At 38.3% G+C, this 19,859-nt stretch overlaps 1 protein-coding gene and 1 long non-coding RNA gene across 12 annotated transcripts in view; one reads left to right on the top strand and one right to left on the bottom strand.

The window, feature by feature from the left end:
• LOC131192051 (uncharacterized) overlaps positions 1-8,081 on the top strand; it is a 30,582-nt gene extending 22,501 nt beyond the window's left edge. The window contains exons 2-3 of the long non-coding RNA XR_009153632.1: positions 2,914-3,050; positions 3,506-8,081. This is a non-coding gene — a long non-coding RNA (uncharacterized LOC131192051). The remainder of the gene's footprint in view (positions 1-2,913; positions 3,051-3,505) is intronic.
• BNC2 (basonuclin zinc finger protein 2) overlaps positions 1-19,859 on the bottom strand; it is a 481,370-nt gene that overhangs the window by 70,674 nt on the left and 390,837 nt on the right. The window lies entirely within an intron of this gene.

The following is a 19,859-nucleotide window of genomic DNA, read 5'->3' as shown; positions in this document are numbered from 1 at the left end:
GGCCAACCAATGGAGTTTCACACCACAGGTTGAAGCTCTCTCAAGGGTCTCTCCATACTAACTGCCAAAAAATACCATTTTCAGATCCCTGTCATAGCTTCCTCCTCCTCTTCTGCTTCTACAACTCAGTTTCACCATTTTCAATATAGTAAGGTTGCATAGAACTGCAATGTTATATAGCAAGGCATTTTTGAAGAGTGGCTAACAGGAAAAAAAAAAGGGTGGGGGGAGAAATGACAGCTTTGTATCTCAAAAATACCTTTTCTAATTTCATTCTGTGAAAAACCATTCATTTCCTAGAATTCATACATGAGGACTTTTCAAAAGATGTTTATATCCATTGAACTATGCAAATATAACTACCTGACCTCGGGACCTTTCGCCGCGAACTTAAAACTTATTTATTCCGTTTGGCTGGACTGGCTTGATTTTAAATTCTAAAAATTTTTAATTGTGGGTTTTAAATTCTGTAATTTTTATGGGGTGTAAGGGTATTTTAAATTTTTTTGGCCAATTTTGAATCAGTTTTTTAAGGGTTGTTTTAATCATGATGTATGTTTCTGTTTGTATTTTATTTGCCTGTTCACCGCCCTGAGTCCTTCGGGAGAAGGGCGGTATATAAATTAAAATATTATTATTATTATTATTATTATTATTATTATTATTATTATTATTATTATTATTATTATTATTATTATTATTATTATTATAAAGTATATAAGGAATCCAAATGATTGGTAACAGTAAAGTACTCTTGGTTCAAATCTCTTCATTCTTTTGATTTTCCTGACCGTTACTATTGCCTTTATATTTGCATAATACCTAAAATAAGCTAAGTGTAATCCTTGACTTGCAATCATTTGTTTAGTGACCATTCAAAGTTACAACAGCACTGAAAAAAGTGACTAGGACAATTTTTGACTTCCGACCATTGCAGCATCCCCATGGTCATGTGATCAAAATTCAGAAGCTTGGCAACTGACTCATATTTATGACCGTTGCAGTGTCCCGGGGTGGTGGTGGTCACGTGATCACCTTTTGCTTCTGACTAGCAAAGTCAATGGGGAAGCCAGATTCACTTAACAACCACATTACTAACTTAACAACTGCAGTGATTCACTTAAGAAGTGCGGCAAGAAAGGTCATTAAAATTGGACAAGACTCACTTAATAACTGTCTTGCTTAGCAACAGAAATGTTGGGCTCAGTCGAGGACTACCTGTAGGATAGTGGTGGGGAGGCTGTTGGTTATTTCTAAAATAAGATAAAAATCAAATCTCAAGTTGGCCTTATGACACTGTTTAATGGGGGTTTGCCTCACTTCCAGTTTGGTTATGTTATTTAAAGAGGGGTGGAGCAGAAATTGTGATGAACTGAAAGTTTCCCAAGATCAAAATTTTGATTGAATTTATCATCACATTATTTAGCAGCTGCAAATTCAGGTTAATCCTTGGCCGAGAGGTATATTAACTCCTCTGGAGAAGAGCCGAGGTGCCACAGCGGTTAGAGTGCAGCACTGCCGGCTACTTCAGCTGACTGCTAGCTGCAGTGCAGCAGTTCAAATCTCACCGGTTCAAGGTTGACTCAGCCTTCCATCCTTCAGAGGTGGGTAAAATGAGGATCCAGATTGTTGGGGATAATATGCTAACTCTGTAAACCGCTTAGAGAGAGATGTAAAAACACTATGAAGCGGTATATAAGTCTAAGTGATATTGCTATCACTTAGCAATTCTCCTTGAATGATATGCCTGCATGCATTTGTCCAAATATGCCCTTGTCTCGTTTACCAAATTATTTGTAGATACATTTAAAAAATGAAACAAAATAAAAGCACAAATCCTACGAAGAAAGCACCACCTTCTTCGCTTTCACTTATGATGAAGATTTCTTCAACTTCTCTTTAAATACGTTGGATTCCGGTTCTAAACTTTCAACACTTTGGAAACTAGAATCCAATGTATCTGGAGGTCACATCAGGCTTGGTAAGGCTGATATAAACACAGTGGGAAATTATATCTATTTAAGACAATACAGAGATTCCTACAGAAAGGCATTTTATCCACACTAAGAGCCAGGAAACTTAAGTCTTGATATAAACTACAAAAATTATCACTGAAATTAAAAAAAAAAGGGGGGGAGGGAAGGAGTAACCATTCAGAGCACAATCTGAGATTAACAAATCAAATGAATTCCACCTTTATTATTATGTTCATAAACCAGCGTGAAGATTAACATGATACAGCTAATTTTTTTAAAAAGAAACCTGGTTGTTGTTCTAACCAGATGTTTTTGTATGTATCTCGTACAAGGATGAGAATTGTTAGTAAAGACTAGAGAGAAGCTAGAATATGGCTGAAGGTGGATTCCATATTATAATCAATCAGCATGGCTCACTTTGTGCCACTGATATATTATTCTAGTAGTGTGGCTAAGGCAGGTGAGGTCTGAACATACTTTTGATCTGTTCCAAATGATCAAGGACTGAGATTGGACCTGCTCCAAGATCAGCTTTCTTTTGAAGACAATGCTCCAGAAATCAATCTGGCAGGTAAAACCATCAGCAGAAAAGTTGTCCATAAGGAAACATGGCGGGAAGCCATATGGAAGCTGCAGTGCAAAAAGTTAAGGACTTTCTCTCTCCAGTCCTTTTTCTCTTCACCTATTTTCTAGCCCAGCAGTTTTGTAGAGTTCAAAAGAACTACAAATTCTAAAACTTAACCACAAGTAGAGAGATATTAAAATTTTCTTAAGTTTCTTTCAAAGCTTCAGATGCAGTTTGAGGATTATGGATATTATTTTCACTTCTCCATGGGAGGTATCCAGCATAATGGTCTGACCAACATACAGTTTGAACAATGTTCTTAATGTTATTTTTGCTTTATATCAGTGCTCATAAAAATTACTTGTTATGCAGGAATGGGCTGCTGGGGGTTCGGGAGAACCTCTAGCTAAGATTCTGTGCAGTTCGGACAACCCCCCAAATTCCACTCCTGGCTGGCCTCTCCCATCCGCCCCTCCCAGGAGTTCCTACACAGCCTGTTTTGGATGCGGGTAAGTGCAGGGTGTGCGTGGAGGCTTGGGGAGTAAGGATGAAATGCTCCAGGTTTGGACCAGTTTGGCCGAACTGGTATTGATGGCAGCTGGTGGTTCGGGGAACCGGTAGCTATGGTGGCATAAGGCTCCGCCCACCCACCCAGTCGTTGTTACTTCCTGGTTTTAACCTGCTTTTTACCCTGTGCACATGCACAGAAGGGTTTGCGCATGCACAAAGGGTCCAAGCACACACATGATGTATGCACGCACTTCTGAACCTGTTGGAAAGGTAAGTAGATTTCACCCCTGCCGGGGAGGGCGAATAATGGGCCTACCAGAAGTTTGGGAAGGCCAGAAATAGGCCCCTTTTATTGCTTACTTCTGAAGTAAATAAAGAGTCTTTAGTAGAGTGTTACTTTTGTATGGATCCTAGATTTAACCAACAGGCTCCTTGTCTCTCTGAATTATTGCAGGACAAAAGGCTACTGGACCACAGCCTTCCAACACACCCATTCACGCAACCCAAGAAAGCACACTATGCAGTGGAGAATGTTGTGTTCCGCCAGCAGCCTGTGGAGCTAGCAGCGGAGTCGGACAATGACTCTTCATTGGAGGTAGAGATGGGGCCAGGGGCATCTGGGAGCGATGCACGGACTCCAGAGCCTCCAGAGGCAGACAGCAGAGAAACAGGATGAGCCTGTTCCTAGTGCATGCATGCAAAGAGCTGCCAGAAGGCAAGAGCAGCTAAAGCAAAAAGGACGACTCGAGAGTAAGGCCAGGAAATGATTGGCCCCTCCCATAAGGCTTAAAAGAGCAGCAACGGTTCTTGGGGTCTTCGTAGGAAAGCAAGGTTGCTACAATTGTTTCTAGTCGGCATCTCTTGTTTCTGAACTTTGTGGAGCTTTGCCAAGAAAAGCCTTTGGCAGGGTGCCAAAGGAGACAAAGGTTTATGATAAGGCCGAAGGACTTTTTCTGAAGATTTGTTTTGGACTTAATTTGGACTAAGCTGACAATGAAGTAATTCTCAGTGTTCTAATAAAATACGTTTGTTTAGGACCAATTGTGTCTGGTAATAGCCCAAGTAGCCTAGGTCACAACAGTGAAATCTTCTCTGGTTTGCCACTGGTTTGTTGCCTGTGCATGCGTGCCAAACGCATGCTGTACATGCATGCACAATGCATGCTAGATGCACGCTGCGCATGCGCATTCACAGTCCACACCAAACGCATGCTTTGCATGGAAAAAGGAGGCTTGGGAAGGTAAGTAGAACAGCGAGGGGGGGAAACAGCTGTGCCGCGCGATTTAGATTCACTAGAAAGCAGGATTTCCTTTAATCATGCAACATAGCTGATTGTTGGAAATACCGGTTCGGAGGAACTGGTAGCTTTTTCTTTTTTACTGCCGGTTTGCCCGAACCGATAGTCTTTATCACTATCGGTTCTCCCGAACCGGTGCAAACTGATAGCATTTCACCGCTGACACTATGTCACAAATTATGTCCCTTGGATACACTTTTTAGATATACTTGGATTATTTAAGGATTTTTTTTCATTTTCTTTCTTGGACTGTACCCTGGATAGTAAAAGAGAATATTAAAAAACAAATCTCTTTAGAAATATCTATTTGTCAGATTTGTGCCACTCCATAAAATAACCAAATATTCTTGATTGATCTAACTCAGTATAAGCCAAATTCCTTTCTTCATTCAAGTGAGCTGGGAAAAAAAAAAAAGTAAGAATATACAGCATGGCCTATTCCTCATTTTTACAGGTATACATATGGTTGTAAATTGTATATTTGATTTATTCTCTTTCAATATGTTTGATGGGATATGAGCATTTCAATGTCAGAACAGTTATGGAGGATACTGAAGAAGGATGAGTCACTTGCTGTACTACCTTCTTGTTCTCTTTAAGAATGTTGGTAATTGTTTAAATGACCTTGATATATTTTAACCCCAGAATACTATGAAGTTGGCTTGTTCCTTCTTCTCTAATTCTGAAGATCAGCCAATTCTTTTTATCAAGACCCAGTACCGATGTGGAAAGAATAAACAGCATAAACAGGCAGATAACTTGAAATATACTTCAGTGAGGAATTTCTCTACTTTATTCATTTTTTCTATTTAAAAACAAAGAAAGTTGAATTTACCCCACAATAAATAAATCATTTCAACCACAGATCTGCTGTGTATGGCAAACTGTCCTCTCCATGTGATTAACTGGAGAAGTGTGAGTCAGACCTGAGTTGTAGCTTAAAGTATCCATTTTCATATGTCCAATTTTGTATTTTATTAGCTCTGAATATTTAATATATTTTTGGTTGTCCACGATGTGGGTGCCCTTTTCCTATTTACCAAGAAGCTCTGTCCCAGGGATTCTTCCATGGTTTCTGGTTTTTAAAGTTTAGGCGGACTATTTTATTTCTCCATTTTAGTTCAAAGTTGGAATGAATTTTATTAAAAATTAATATATTTTAAATTAATGAATTACCACTGCTACTTAGACCCTGATTTTTGTAGCTGTTCTGAATTGCTATCTTTTATTACTTCATTATTTATTGATTAGTTGAACTAGTTGAGTGCTTCATATTCAGATATACTGTATACCATAATTTTACATTTAACTTTTGGTCACTATTTTAAGTGTTATGTAAGCTACTTTGGAGAAGGTTCTATTTTAACAGACAGCATAAATAAATAAACTTAAAGAATATAGACTCTGAGGACTTATTCATTACTTCATATCCTTTCGACCAAAGAGACCAAGATGACATTGTTTTCTATCTAGACTTTCTTCATAATGTTGCCTTAAAAATGCCCTTCTTAAACACCCACAATAAGCTTTATGGCTCAGTGGGAACCTGGATCTTGCTCTAGCAATGATTCAACCCATTATAACTAGAGGGGGAATTGCTTACCAAAAGAAGCTGTTTTCAATTGCATTCCCTGCTGACACATTCTCCCGGCTTTTAGTGTCAAAAGCGAATTCATGCCTCAAGTAGGTTTTTTTGGATCCTAAAGCAAGACTGGACACAATCCAATATTGAATTAAGTGCACTTAACTCTGTCTCTATTGAATGACTACTCTAATGTGATCTGCTATGGCATGACGTCCCACTTTCACTCCTTCGGCCAGTTAAGACAGATGAATATATTTATGAATAAGATTATTCAATCCTAGAATATTGTTCAAGAAAATACTTTTAATGTCAATGTAATGACATCAACCTTCAGTAATCTGCAATGGGCTTGTTAAGTTTGCAACATCAAAAAGCTGAATATTTAAATAAGATTAAAGAGGACATTCATGACTTTCTATAATATTAGACCTCTTCACCCAATCTGTGTGTTCTCCATTTATGGAGACATTAATTTCCAGAAATCTAAGCAATTTGCCACACTGGCTGAAGGATTCTGAGAATTCAAGTCTACCCATCTGAAGGGGCTTGTACTTCCAAGCCCCCTGCACTTTTGGAAAAGTGCAAAGAACAGCAACAAAGATGATTAAAGGCCTTGAGACTAAAACATGTAAAGGACAGGAATTGGATATGGCTAGTTTAGAGAAAATAAGGACTAGGGGTGGCATGGTAGCAGTATTCCAGTATTTTACAGGTTGCCACAAAGAAGAAGGGGTCAACTTATTTTCCAAAACACCAGAAGGCAAGACAAGAAACAATGGATGGAAACTAATCAAGGTGAGAAGCAACTTGGACTTAAGGAGAACAATTAAGCACTGGAATAGCTTGCCTTCAGAAGTTTTGGATGCTTCATCTCTGGAGGTTTTTAAGAAGAGTTTGGACAGCCACTTGTCTGAAATGGTATAGGATTTTCTGGTTGAGCAGGGGGTTGAACTAAAAGACCTCCAAGATCTCTCCCAGCTCTATTCTAATTGAGTGTCCTGAAGGTGCTTTTTAAAGAGGCAACGGGACTTTCTGGTTTTTCTTTGAAGCTGAAGAATCGAAATGTCTTCAAAGAAAAACCAGAAAGTCCAGTTGCCTCTTGAAAAAAGCACCTTTGGGACAAACATGACCTGGATGACTGAGAATCTCTGCAGACATTCTAACTGGTTAATTCTGGAAAAAAACAACTTTTTATCCTTCAGTCTGCATATCTTCAGTTTTAGTGGACAATCACATCTTGTCCCAGCAACCATTATTATATTTAATAGTGCATACATATTTTGAAATGTGATGAAAAGGATGAAATATGTAATTTAGATATTTATAATTTTAAGCATCAAAGACCAAAACAATTGTATTAAAAATCAGAGAAAGTCAATGTAGACAACTGAAAATTGCAAATATTGACAGAAGGTATCAAAAGACCAAAACTGCTTGTATTTCAATGCAGTATCTACTAGAAAACTGTTTATGTCTTAAAGGAGTTATTGTTGGCCAGGAGTTATAACCACACAAAGAAATGGCAAGAATAACACAGGAATGTTGTAATTTATTATCATTTAATATTCTACTTTTTGGTTAAAACTTCCAGCATCTACTTTTTACTTATGAAACTGTGACTAGGAAAAAAATGTTCTCTGTTTTACATTTTCATCTAGATATATACAATAGTACTTTCAGTTTAATTTATTTAAGGCAAAACTAGCAGACCTGCCTGTTAAGACCAAGATGGTAGAATAGGCATCTGAGACAAGCAAATAAATACCACCTTATAACCATTGTTATCATCCTAACATTTCTTCCAAAACTTGAAAAATAAAACCAAGAAACTTGACAGCCTAAGAGATAATTTAAGAATAAACAATATCACTGGCTACAAGAAAGAAAACTAAAATCTAAAAATTTGATGGCCTGGCTAGATGATAAGGAGCCTGGGTTATCTATGGTAACATTTCACAATATTTTCAAACAGACCTTATAAAGTAAACAAAAGCCACTAAATTCTGCTCTTTGTTTATGCAACATTTTGTGGGGGTTAATTATGGCCAAGGTTGCCATAAGTCTTGATAAAGCTAGTATCAACAAGGGTTATTTATGCCAATACTGTAAACCATCATGGCTGATGAACTGAGTCATTCCTTATAAGCATCATTCCTCTACCATCTAAAATATTGATATCAAGGCTATTTAGAATCTTTCTGGTATTTCCTCTTTATCTCAATTAATAGTTGGAAGAAGTTTTATAGAAGTTATAAATCCTTTAGGAAATTTATTGGCTTTCTCCCCATTGCGGAGTTGAAGTTCCCCGGGCCACAAGGGAACCAACCCTTAATCTGCTTCTCCTGCCTCTGTTTCAATTCTGCTGTCATTAGACTTTTCTCCAAGATAACAAACCTCAACAAATTTTGCATGCCTTGGAAGCTGCATTGGATGGTGTTGGAATAAGAAGGGAAACAGGACTTCAGTTAACGATTGTCTTACTCATACCTGACAATGAAATGAAGACAATGTCACAGGGCCACAGTGTAAAATATTATAAAGGCAGTTTGGTGCAGTAGCTGAAGCACTGGACTAGAAGCAGGGACATTTAGCTTCTAGTCCATCCTAAGTCTTGGTATTTGGGCCCAGCCTCTCTCCTGAGCCCAACCTATATCACACTTTTGCTTTTGTGGGGTGAAAATGGATCTTTGTACTGCACTTAGATAGACGCACATACTATATAAAACTATGACTACTTTAAAACAGATGTTGCCAGAGCACATTTGTGCTGCGGGATAAAGATGGAAATCAGAAAAGCCCTATCAATTAGTAAAGAAAATTTGATAGTTCTTTCTTATTTATTTATTTCTTTATTTAAAAGTCCATCTATTTAACTCACTCATCATGTGTGTGCATTTTTTTTTCTGCTGCTATTCCAGATATTTTAATTTTCCAGAAAGTCTGGGCAAAGGGCAATGCCTGAAAGAAGTACAAAATGACATAAAGCATGATGTATAAATACATACACATACACACTGTGGGTATTACATACACTGAACGTTTTAAGTTTTGTTAAGTGGCCACTTAACAATATGAAGCAGCAAAAGCTGGAAGAGCCACCCTGGAAATTTTGCGAAATGAAATCACCTGGTTCTTCTTTCAGATATATTACTATAGAGTTCAAAAGTCCGTGGCAGAAGATTCTAAAATTAGCCTTTGAGTCTTCTCCAGAATCTTCAAAGAGATTCAGTTCCCTCAACTAAGAAAGATTAATCAACTAGATAAAGAATTTTCCAACTTATTAATAAATGTTTGAAGCAACTCATTCCCTCCCCCCACACAACACTTCAGAACATTTATCAAAAGGTAAAGGGGAAACCACACCACTAGTTTTCAAATATTTCTATCTCTAAAATGCCTTGTCAAATTATGCATATACCTTCCAGGAGAAAAAAGAAGAGAAAGAGTGGGGAAAAAAGGACCACACACAGAAAAAACACATCATGTGTGATACAGTCAAGTTAAGTTGTAGAAAAGGAATGCTCTAAAATTTGACTTACTATGGTGAACTTGATGCAAAACTTTAAAGACACTAGATTCATATCATTTTGTTTCCCAGTGCACTGAAATATGAAAGTAGAAGTATACTCTGATTTGCCACAGACATTTCCTTATGAAGGATTGCAATTCAGTCTTAGCAAAAACACAAATCTATCTTGCTCAGGAATTTACAAAGATTATTTGTTTGAAATAACAAGCAAATAACATTGTAAAAGTTAAAACATTTTTACAAATAAATATTATAGGTTTCTAATAAGGAATGGCTGTCATCTAACTATGTGTTAGAAAAGCTATGTCCAATTTAAGAAAGTAATGAAAATTGATGTGAAAAGTAATTAATGAAAATTACTTTCTTAAAAAAAAGGAAGTACCTGGTTAAAAGTATGCATCTTTGTAAGATAGCAAGAAAAAAAAGTGAAAGTCCGTGTTATAAAGCAGCAGTCCTCAACTTTTTTGTTACCAAGGACTGGTTTCCTGTAAGACAATTTTTCCATGAACTTGGGAGGCGGTGGGAGCGATGGATTTGGTTTCACTTGCTAGCCCACCACTCACTTCAAGCTGTGCGACCCAATTCCTAACAGGCCACAAACTGATACTGGTCTATGGTCCAGGGGTTGGAGACGCTTGTAGTGGTCTCCAACCCCTGAAGTGACCAGATGTTCCATAGCTGGCTCTGTAGGAATGCAGTGCTTTAAAAGGCATTAACATCTCTAGAAAGTGAATCATGGTAACTGATGCTAAATTTGTATAATTTACTTCAGCAGTAACATACAGTATGCAGTTTCTGTCGAGGCTTCAAACACAAGCCAAATAAAGCCATAAGGTAGGAAAAAGATAACTGAGGACTTGCCTTTATAATTCACTTTTTAGACACCTGAAACAGAAAATTAAATTCAGCTTCAAGGGCTTCAGTCACTTCCATTATCTGACAGTTGGCTTTTCTTACCTATCCTGTTTTAGTAGAGATTTCTCCCTTGGTACTTCTGCCTGTGGAAGACACCAAAACTCATGTACCTGAGTGGGAAGTGCTGTGGCATCTTCCAGCTTAGGTATCCAGTTGTGGAGTGTTTTAACTTCTCCAACTAGAAGAGGATTGATTGAATTGAGTTAGTGATAGTGATTTAATATTCTACCTTTATTATTTTTACAAATAACTCAAGGAAGCAAACATATCCAACAACACCTTCCTTCTCCTATTGTTCCCACAACAACAGTCCTGTGAGGTGAGGTAAGCTGAGAGAGAATGACTGGCCCAACATTACCAAGCTGGTTTTCATGGCTAAAATGGGACTAGAAATCATGGTCTCCTGGTTTCTAACCTGGTGCTTTAACCAATTGCAGATATACTAAATGGAGCCATCACATAAAAAGTGAACAAGTACTAAGGTCAGGGAAAATTTGTTTATTTGACAGAATAATTTTGAAGATGACCTCACAAAACAATTTCTGTTAGGGCAGTGATGGCTTTTCTGGACTGAGTGCCCAAAGCATATACACGCCCCCAAACCCCCAAAAATACAATGCACCCCCCATCCATGTATGCGCTGCGCATGCGCACACCCCCGCTCATGCGCCCTGCCCCTACACGTGCCCCACCCCCTCCCCCTGTGCATGCACGTGGAGCCCCCCGCAGCACACACCCCCCACATGCGTGGCAGAGACCTGACAACCAGCTGGCTGGCTGGAGGCGTGTGCGCACATGCATGGCAAAGCTGAACTGGGGTGATGGCTTGCATGCCCACAGAGAGGGTGCTGCGTGCCACTTGTGGCACACGTACCATCGGTTCACCATCACGGTGTTAGGGCATCAGTGTCTTTGGAGATTCTCAGCCATTCAGGTCATGGTTGTCCCAAAGGTGCTTTTTCAAAAGGCAAATGGATTTCTTCGATGGGAAGCGAAATGTCTTCCAAAAAAATAAGTCCAGTTGCCTTTTGAAAAAGGAAAGATTACATTTATCAGCAGCTCTTTGGATCAAGGGAGCCCTTTGCTTGGAAAGTTTAATAAGAATCACAGAAAGTTTAGTTTTATCCATCCTCTGCCAGCACTGGAGGTAATATAAAAGAAGAGTTTGAAAGGGGAAAATGTGAATATTCACACCAAGTAGCTTTTACAAAATACTGTATTTTATTTTACTGGGTACTAATTGTAACGAACGATCTTTATAACATTTACATCAAGCTACTGGGATCATCAGGGGATTTGAGGAAAGTATATAGGTATTTAGCTGTATTTCTCTATTATTTGAATCTTGGAAAGGACCAAAGGAAGATTTTACAAGACTTAAGCATAGTGTGAAACCCTCCCCCACATCTCAAAACAAGGAAGAAATATAAATCAGTCCCTGAAGTTGTGTAACTTATTACTTCCTCCTAGGAGCAATGGGAAAGAAAAGGAAATATGTATTGTGTTCCAACAAGACAATATAGTAACCAGGGTTACATGATCTGGGCTGCAAAAACCCTGACAACAATTGATGCCAGCAAGAATTAAAGTCTTCAATATTTTTTACTGTCATCTGATAGTCAACCACATTTTGCAGTCCAAATCTGGTTCGCCGAATAATAGCACAACAATCTCTCATCTTTTTTTTATTTCCACCTCCATATTCTGGTCGATGGGAACATGGCCCTGGCAATGAGTTTCAGTGTCAGTTCATCTCAATTTTTATTTAGGATGTTTTAACTTCACCATTAAATTATGGCTTAAATCAAAGCTAAGCTTGGTAATGACAAAGATGGTTACGTTTTTTAATAATCCTGCGTTATGTCCTGCTGTTTAAAGTTTGAGATCAGCCAGGAAATAACAATGCTATTACAATGAGCAGCTTATTAATTATTTTAAGGATTAAGTTGCCAGTCCTAGTTATGTTAGGGTTATTAACAGTATGTTGTGTGTATGATAATAATAACTTGGATGGTAAGATTCACAGGAGGACTATACTTAAAACTGTTACCCTACAGCACAGAATATCTTTTTAGTGATCTTTCTTAATTAAAAGATTTCAGTCTAATTAATGTTCCAACTTATTTTTCTGGTCCCTTGTTTGGAACCATGTAAGTGGGTGCTAGGTGTTCTGAAAGAACAGCTGATTGTGCAAGCTCAGGTTGGTTCATACAAGGAACATGTGTTCTTGTTGAGATAGGAGAAATGATAAAGGCATGGAACATGGGAAGAATATCTTGTCTCAGAATATGGGCTCAGATGGAAGACTAAGAAGAAATGTACATTTAGTCTTGATTAACATTTATCTGCAGAATCTTCAATTCACAATAGACTGGCTCTGAAACATATTGCTTGTTTCAAATCCCATCTTCTACTTTCCAAAGACTTCTCACACACTTTCCCTTTCTCACTTTTCAAAAAAAGTATAAAAAAGATAAAATGGTAACCCTGATCCAAGACAGTGAATGGTGAATGAAGTCAGGACAACATTCAAACTTTAGATAAAGAAGAAGAAAATGGTTTCCCTCATCAGTAGATAGGCAGCATTCTATAAAAATCCAATCAAGCATTAAATATAAAACATATAGGAAGAGAATACATTGCTTGAGAAACAGGACAAAATTTGTTTCTAAAAGTGTCTAGGATTTAAATTGCAAATTGATGGTTTTCTTTATTAATCTAGTTGATAATGTCTTATTTAATTAAGATTAGGAACAATTGTTGTGGTTAATTAATATTTAACTCTAACAGAAATGCCTATTTCAGATAAATACCTTGTTAGGAATATTAAAAAGTAGTAGACCCAATATAGGATTAAAAAAATTGGAAGAAATATTTGTCTCATGCATAGTGAGGTAGTTTTGACTCTCAGAGCATAAGACAATCAACAGCTCTGGAACTGATGAACGTTATAATTTTGACATTGATTGGAATGATCAACACTCTTATTCAATTGTTTCATTTGTTTCGTGGATTGTCAGAATGTTGAAAATCTGGAAGGAAGATTTCTGATTTGATCAGAGTTTATTGTGAGACCAAAAGAACTGCATACAATAAGCCTTACAACAACAATGCTTCTACCCCAGAATCCGCAGTTACAGTCTAAGGCAACTGAGACTGCCATTCTCAGAATTCTTATGTCAACAGGATCAGTAAACAAGTATTAATGTTTCTTCTGTTGAAATCATCTGAGGGGAATTCAGAGCAGTTAGCTGCAGAGAGCAAAGGATAAGATTGGAGAGGAGAATTGTGTCAGCCTCAGGAAGCCGGCGGGATACAGCTGATAGGAGAAGATAGAGAAGCAGCTTCAAAGATGAGCAACGTCTTCTCACACGAGTGCCGTGCAGTTTTCGCACTCCTTGTAAGAGGGTCAATAGCAGCATTGGGTGAGCTCTAAGCATCCCCTATGCTAATAAACACACCGTCCTCAAAGCCAATAAGCAGGGCCTCTGGGCAACGTAAAATAAAAAAAACCCTGGCATTAGCAGAAGTTTGTTATAAAGCCTGGCTTCTGAGTGCCTGGATTGCCAAAAAGATCCCCCCACCCACCCCCATCTGCTCCAACCCCACCATCTCCTCTCCAGCCGTCTGTTTAGTGTCACTCAGTTGGGATGGATCCTGTTAAAGATCTGATGTTCACTGAAGACTCTAAGGTGTCTGGAACGTCTGCCTCTAATCATAAACACTACAGCTGGCAAGGATGTGATGGGTGGGGGGCTGGGGGTGAAATCACCTTGATCCAGTGCACGTTCACTTTGATGTGTCTGCAACAAGTTTGCTGCCCAAAGAAAAAGGCGCAGAGATCTTTTTCAAACCTTCCCCACCCCACCCCCGACCCCCCCACAACTAAAAATAATAATAATACAAAAATACAAAGTCTTGACATACCAAAAATCATAACCATATGACTCTTGGGTTCCATGCCTGGCTTCTTTGTGCATGTGTGTTTTGTGTGTGTATCTCTAAAAAGAATCCAAAGAAGAAGAATCTGACAATGATAACATGAAACAGGTTTGAGAGATAATGGGAAATTCAGAAGAAAATTTGTCCAAAAGAGAATTGGACTGCCGCTACCAAAAATGGAAAAAACCCTCTCCTGCCAAAGATTGTTCGCTGTAGTAAACTTAAGCAAGAAGATGTTACTTAACAGGCATACTTAACAGAGGGGGAAAAAATATTTTCTCCCTACTGCTTACATTCGGATATTGCAGATAAAACACCTCTTACCCTTCTTGAGTTTTGAAGGAAGCTATGTAAAATAAAACAATTTTTATTTGATCTTACATCAGCATAGACTATTATTTCTGTAGAGTTAATAGAAGTGATAACCACCCTAATGTTACTGTGCCACAAATTATTTTAGCATTGATAAATTGATAAGCATATGGATATGAGGAAAAAGAGAAGGACCGAAAGGAGCATGTCAGTCTGCTTTTCTAATTGTGGGATCTTAATCTTATGTAAGTCAATCGACTAGTGAAATTGATTAAGGCAAATTGTAAGAAGTATTTGGGCTAGTCAGTTTTCAAATCTAAAAGGGAACCTGCACAAAATGAGTAGCAAGTTAACTTGACTGCATATCCTCAAAAGGCTGATGTTTTCAGAATTTTGGTTGGGTGGGGCAGAGGAAAGACAACTAAGGAAAAGTTAAACTTTCTCTAGATTTGGGGAATGATTTATCGATTTTCCGAAAGGAATGCAGGATAGTCACACTGATATACAAGCATACCGTTTAAAATAAAAACATTCATCACCCCAAACTGGATGATGATGCGTAATGCAATTGCCAGCAGGCTCTACATGCCAAAAATAAAGTTATAGGTACAATGTGAAAAGAGGTAGTGGTGACTTGGTTCTTCAGGAATCTCCCATTTGGGCAATAAACATGAAAATGGAAAAATACTGCCAACTTTCACTTCCTTCTGACTATCCCCAGTGGCTGCAAACCACTCTAAGCAAGTATTTCTTTGTCTCTTAAAAAGAAGGGTGGCAGCTGGGAGGGGTCAGCAGAGAAGAGAGGAAATAGCTATTCCATGGCAATAACCCTTCTGTACAAATTGACCCGTGCAAATTCATCTGTAAATTTCTCTAATGGCTTGAAAGAACTCCGAAAGCATGGATTGTGGCCCTGAGTGGGACCTTGATGTTTACTGTTGGATTATTCATTTTGAGAGCCTTATTCATGCAAATAAGGACACTTAATGACCACACACAAGCAGGGAGTTTCATTGACCATTATAATATTAAACCTTTTCGAAACATAAAGTTTAGAAAGAAGCTCGTTCTATTTTAACATTCATTTATAATCAAAGCCGAATGACTTCAAAAATAACAATTCTGCATGTGGTTTGGCAAAAGGTTTTAACTTTTTCCATATCAAAAATGGTATTCAGAGATTTCTTCCTGAAAAGCAATGTAATTTGAATGAAACCTGCATTCTGAGAGGCACATGGTAATAAGGCTCTGTTAGAAGAAATATCCTTCTGGGTTCAGTTCCAAATGGGGAAAAAGACACTGGAAACATGGAGACTGCTTGTAAAGATGGTTTAATGGTGGACAAGAATCACATCAGGGGTGAAATCTAGCAGGTTCTGACAGGTTCTGGAGAACCGGTAGCGGAAATTTTGAGCCGTTCGGAGAACCAGTAGCGGAAATTTTAAGTAGTTTGGAGAACCGGCAAATACCACCTCTGGCTGGCTGGAATGGAGATTTTGCAATATCCTTCCCCCAAGAGTGGGGAGGGAATGGGAATTTTGCAGTATCCTTCCCCTGGAGTGGGGTGGGAATGGAGATTTTGTCGTATCTGTCCCTGACACGCTCCCCCCAAGCCACACCATGCCTGCCATGCCACGCCCACAGAACCGGCAGTAAAAAAATTTGGATTTCACCACTGAATCACATGGCTTGAGTTCCTGAGTAGAAAAGAAGATCACATGCTTCAAGGTGTTGGATAAAGAACCATAGAGGAAAAGAGAAGAGATCCAAGATGCTGAATGCCTGAGTTTATAACCTCTGTTGGGTCCCACCTTAGTGTTTCCTGTTCCTATATAAGAAATGTATCCTGATTGGTTGTCAAACTCCCAGGTGGTCTAGGGGTCTTAGCTAACTTTGTAGGTTGTCTCTCAAGCTTGCTTGAGCCTTGACATGTGGTGAGTTTCTGTTGCTAGATGGGTCCCATTGTGTTGCAGATGATGGTCCATTGACAAAGGTGGGGGGGGGATGAATGAGCTTGGCTGAGGCCTTAATGGCTCATTGACAAAGGTGGATGAGTTTCTGCCTCTGCTGACAAAGGTGGGGGAGGCAGGAAGTTGCTTTGTCTTTAAAACATGTTTTTCCATTTCTCATCAGGGAAATATAATATTCTGCCTTTTTTAATATTTCCTAAAGTATTTCATTCTTCTAGGGGAGGGGTGGATGCTAACTTCCTATAGCTCCTTGGACACTTATGATAGCTAAACCATATTTGGTTTAAATCATAATCAGAGTAATAGAAGTTAGCAGTGATTTTAATATGACTCAGAAGAGAAGATTTAAGCGATGAGAGGCAGGGATTCCAGGAACAGACAGACACCAGAGCACATTTTTTGTTTAAGTTTGGTACTAATATGTGCTAGATCAAGTTACACTGCTTCATGTTGTACCGTGTCACCCTGACACAACTGAAACAAAGGAGAAGTGACACACTGTCAGTGAAACATAGCACGGGGTCTCGAGAGAGGCTAAATCACCCTCTGTGTCATAGCTGGAAAATTTGGGAGCTGGCTTCCAAACCAATCTGAGATTCTGCAGGCAATCTGGAATGACAAGCATTCTTTGAAATCCCACTGAAGGCCGCAGAGTCCGATAAGATTCAGATTTATTAAGTTTATGCACAGTTGTACCAGGGAAAGGAGCAGATCTATGTTGCCAACACTGAGGTAGGTGAATTCAGGATTATGAAAGGATTTATATATCCCTATATTGAAATATGGATATATTCTTCTGTGTACTGAAGAGCAACAGAAAACTAGACACAAATGGGAGGCCACTCTTTCCCAACCTAGTGCCGTCCAGATATATATTGGGTTGCTGTCATGTCCAGCCATGGTCTTTTCAGGACTTGTATTCTACCTGCCATCAGAAATTGCTTGTCATATCAAAAGGTAGAAGGAAATTGTGACTGATGTGAGTTTCACAAACTGGCAGAAGCTTTGAGTGGGCTGATGCTGCCTTCTATGCTAGAGACCGAGAACAGGCACGACACAAGGGGTGGGGTGGGGGTGAGAGAATTGATACCTGTCCAGATATCATGCAGACACTGCAATCGTATCTGTCTAATGTGACAAAATATCAGTACTGTAACCATCCCTAATTGCAGGGTGGATTGAGAAAGCTCAGCTGCATATCAGCTAAGCAGCCATACCAGGTATTTGCACCAATAAAATGGGGAAGTGTTAAAAAAAAATACACAATTGATGGGAAACAATTATCTTGACAAACAATCAAAATAACCTTTAAAAACTCCCACCCACCCTCTAAGAATGCTTATAAAATCCTCATCTTCTGAATTCCTCCCTGGATTTGAGGGTTTTGCTTTGATGGATATTTTACTGGAGCAGAACCAATTAATACAGAAATCTGTGGTTCTTTCAGATATACCTATCAGGAATGTGGCAAGAATTTTTTTAGAATATTAAAATACGAAAGAAGTCCTGGGTGGATATCAGCAATTAAAAATAAACACAAACTGCTTTTTTAAAAAAAATACAAAAACCCACCTGTGTTAATATACTATTTATTTATTTTTTAAAAATATTATTTCTTTTACTAATATAACATTGCATAATTATGCACCCATGGATTTGTAGGGGAACAAAAAGAAAAAAAACACAAATTATCCCATTTCAACAGCATCTTAGTAGAATACACATACACAGCATACTTTCAGTTTCTAAAAGTATTGTGTGTCTGTACGTGAGCTTTAATTGCACTTCGCAAAAGTTTTGTTATCATAAAAAAATCCACTTTTTAAAGTAATAAAAAATAATTTAGTGGAGGTTTTTTTTGTACTGTTAAGCATTATTGTTAAGATGCTTGAGGGCATATATTTATAATGTTACCAATATTCAGAAATCTTAATTCTTCCCAGCAGATACCTCTTATCTGACAGGTTCTATCAAAATGACAGAAGAATAATGTTCTCCGGTCTCCATTCCTCCAAAATGTTTTGCAGATATTATCAACAGGTAGAGATCAACCATAAAAAGGCCCTGTTTACCTCTGTAAACATCAAAGGAAAAAAAAGCTTGAAAGTGCACCCAATTCTCCCAGGGCAATGGAATCCCACCTGCTGACCATGTCATGCGTTGGATCCTATTAGAAGTCATATCAAATGCTAAGTATTTTCCCCAAAGGAAGCATCGTTCCCCACCTCTTAATTGCAGGAAAGATAGACGAGAGCTATTAACTAGAACTGTGCTTTCAGTGAAGAAACACACTCCCTGAAACATTTGCCTGAGATTTGTACTTTAAGGAAGCAATTAGAATGCGGTTTCTTCAGAAAATCGCAAGAAACTTCAAAGAGAAAACACAGAAACCAGTTGCATTCCCCTGTCCAAGCTGGTTGCCGCCTTTCTCCAAAGAGAAAAATCTGTTATGATCTTAAGGTGCAAAGTCCAGCGTGTGTCCACAAAGCATCCAGATACCAAAACTGCAGCCTCAATTACAACTATTCAAACAAAGAATTGCCAGATTGGGCCCCACCTCTGCCACAGATCACTGTATTCAGAAACTAAATCCTGTTGTGAAAATCGATTGTAGCTCTATAAATGACAGAAAGAGGATGCCTTTTCACACATTCACTTGCATTAAGACTATTCAGATTCAATGTAAACTGGGGCCCAATTTGTCCTTTCTACTTGGTGTCATTTCTCTAATTTAACAATAGACTCCCCCTCCCCACACACAAAGAAAAACCTAAAAAGGAGAATTTATATAAAGAGAATGACACAAATTGGTTTTTTAAAAAAAAAAATCCTGTTAAAAACAGTGATGGTAATATAGGTAGATAATAGCAAATCAAAACTGATTCTTCAGAAGGAAAAAAAAGAGAATCTAAAAGTGGGATTACCGTTATGTATGTAAATAAATGAGCTCCTGAGGAGAATTAGAGGGATACCTTCCCAAATTATCTAGGAGCAAACTTAATCTTGTGAACTCACAATCAGGAGATGGGGGGGGGGCAGAACTAAGCAAAAAGATGGGAACCAGAGAAAGAAGTAAACAAAATAGCTGATTGTGAAGATTTACAGGTAGCACTCAAAGGTGCTTTTTCAAGAGGCAACTGGACTTTCTTGTTTTTTCTTTGAAGACGTTTTGCTTCTCATCCAAGAAGCTTGTTTAGCTCTGACTAGATAGTGGGAAATGGAAAGATTTATATTCCTTACAGACAGCTGGTCATAATT

The sequence above is a fragment of the Ahaetulla prasina genome, chromosome 2, assembly GCF_028640845.1.
Source record: "Ahaetulla prasina isolate Xishuangbanna chromosome 2, ASM2864084v1, whole genome shotgun sequence".
NCBI classification, from domain to species: domain Eukaryota; kingdom Metazoa; phylum Chordata; class Lepidosauria; order Squamata; family Colubridae; genus Ahaetulla; species Ahaetulla prasina.
The sequence above is the reverse complement of the archived record's forward strand: the minus strand, read 5'-3'. Positions and strand labels throughout refer to the sequence as shown.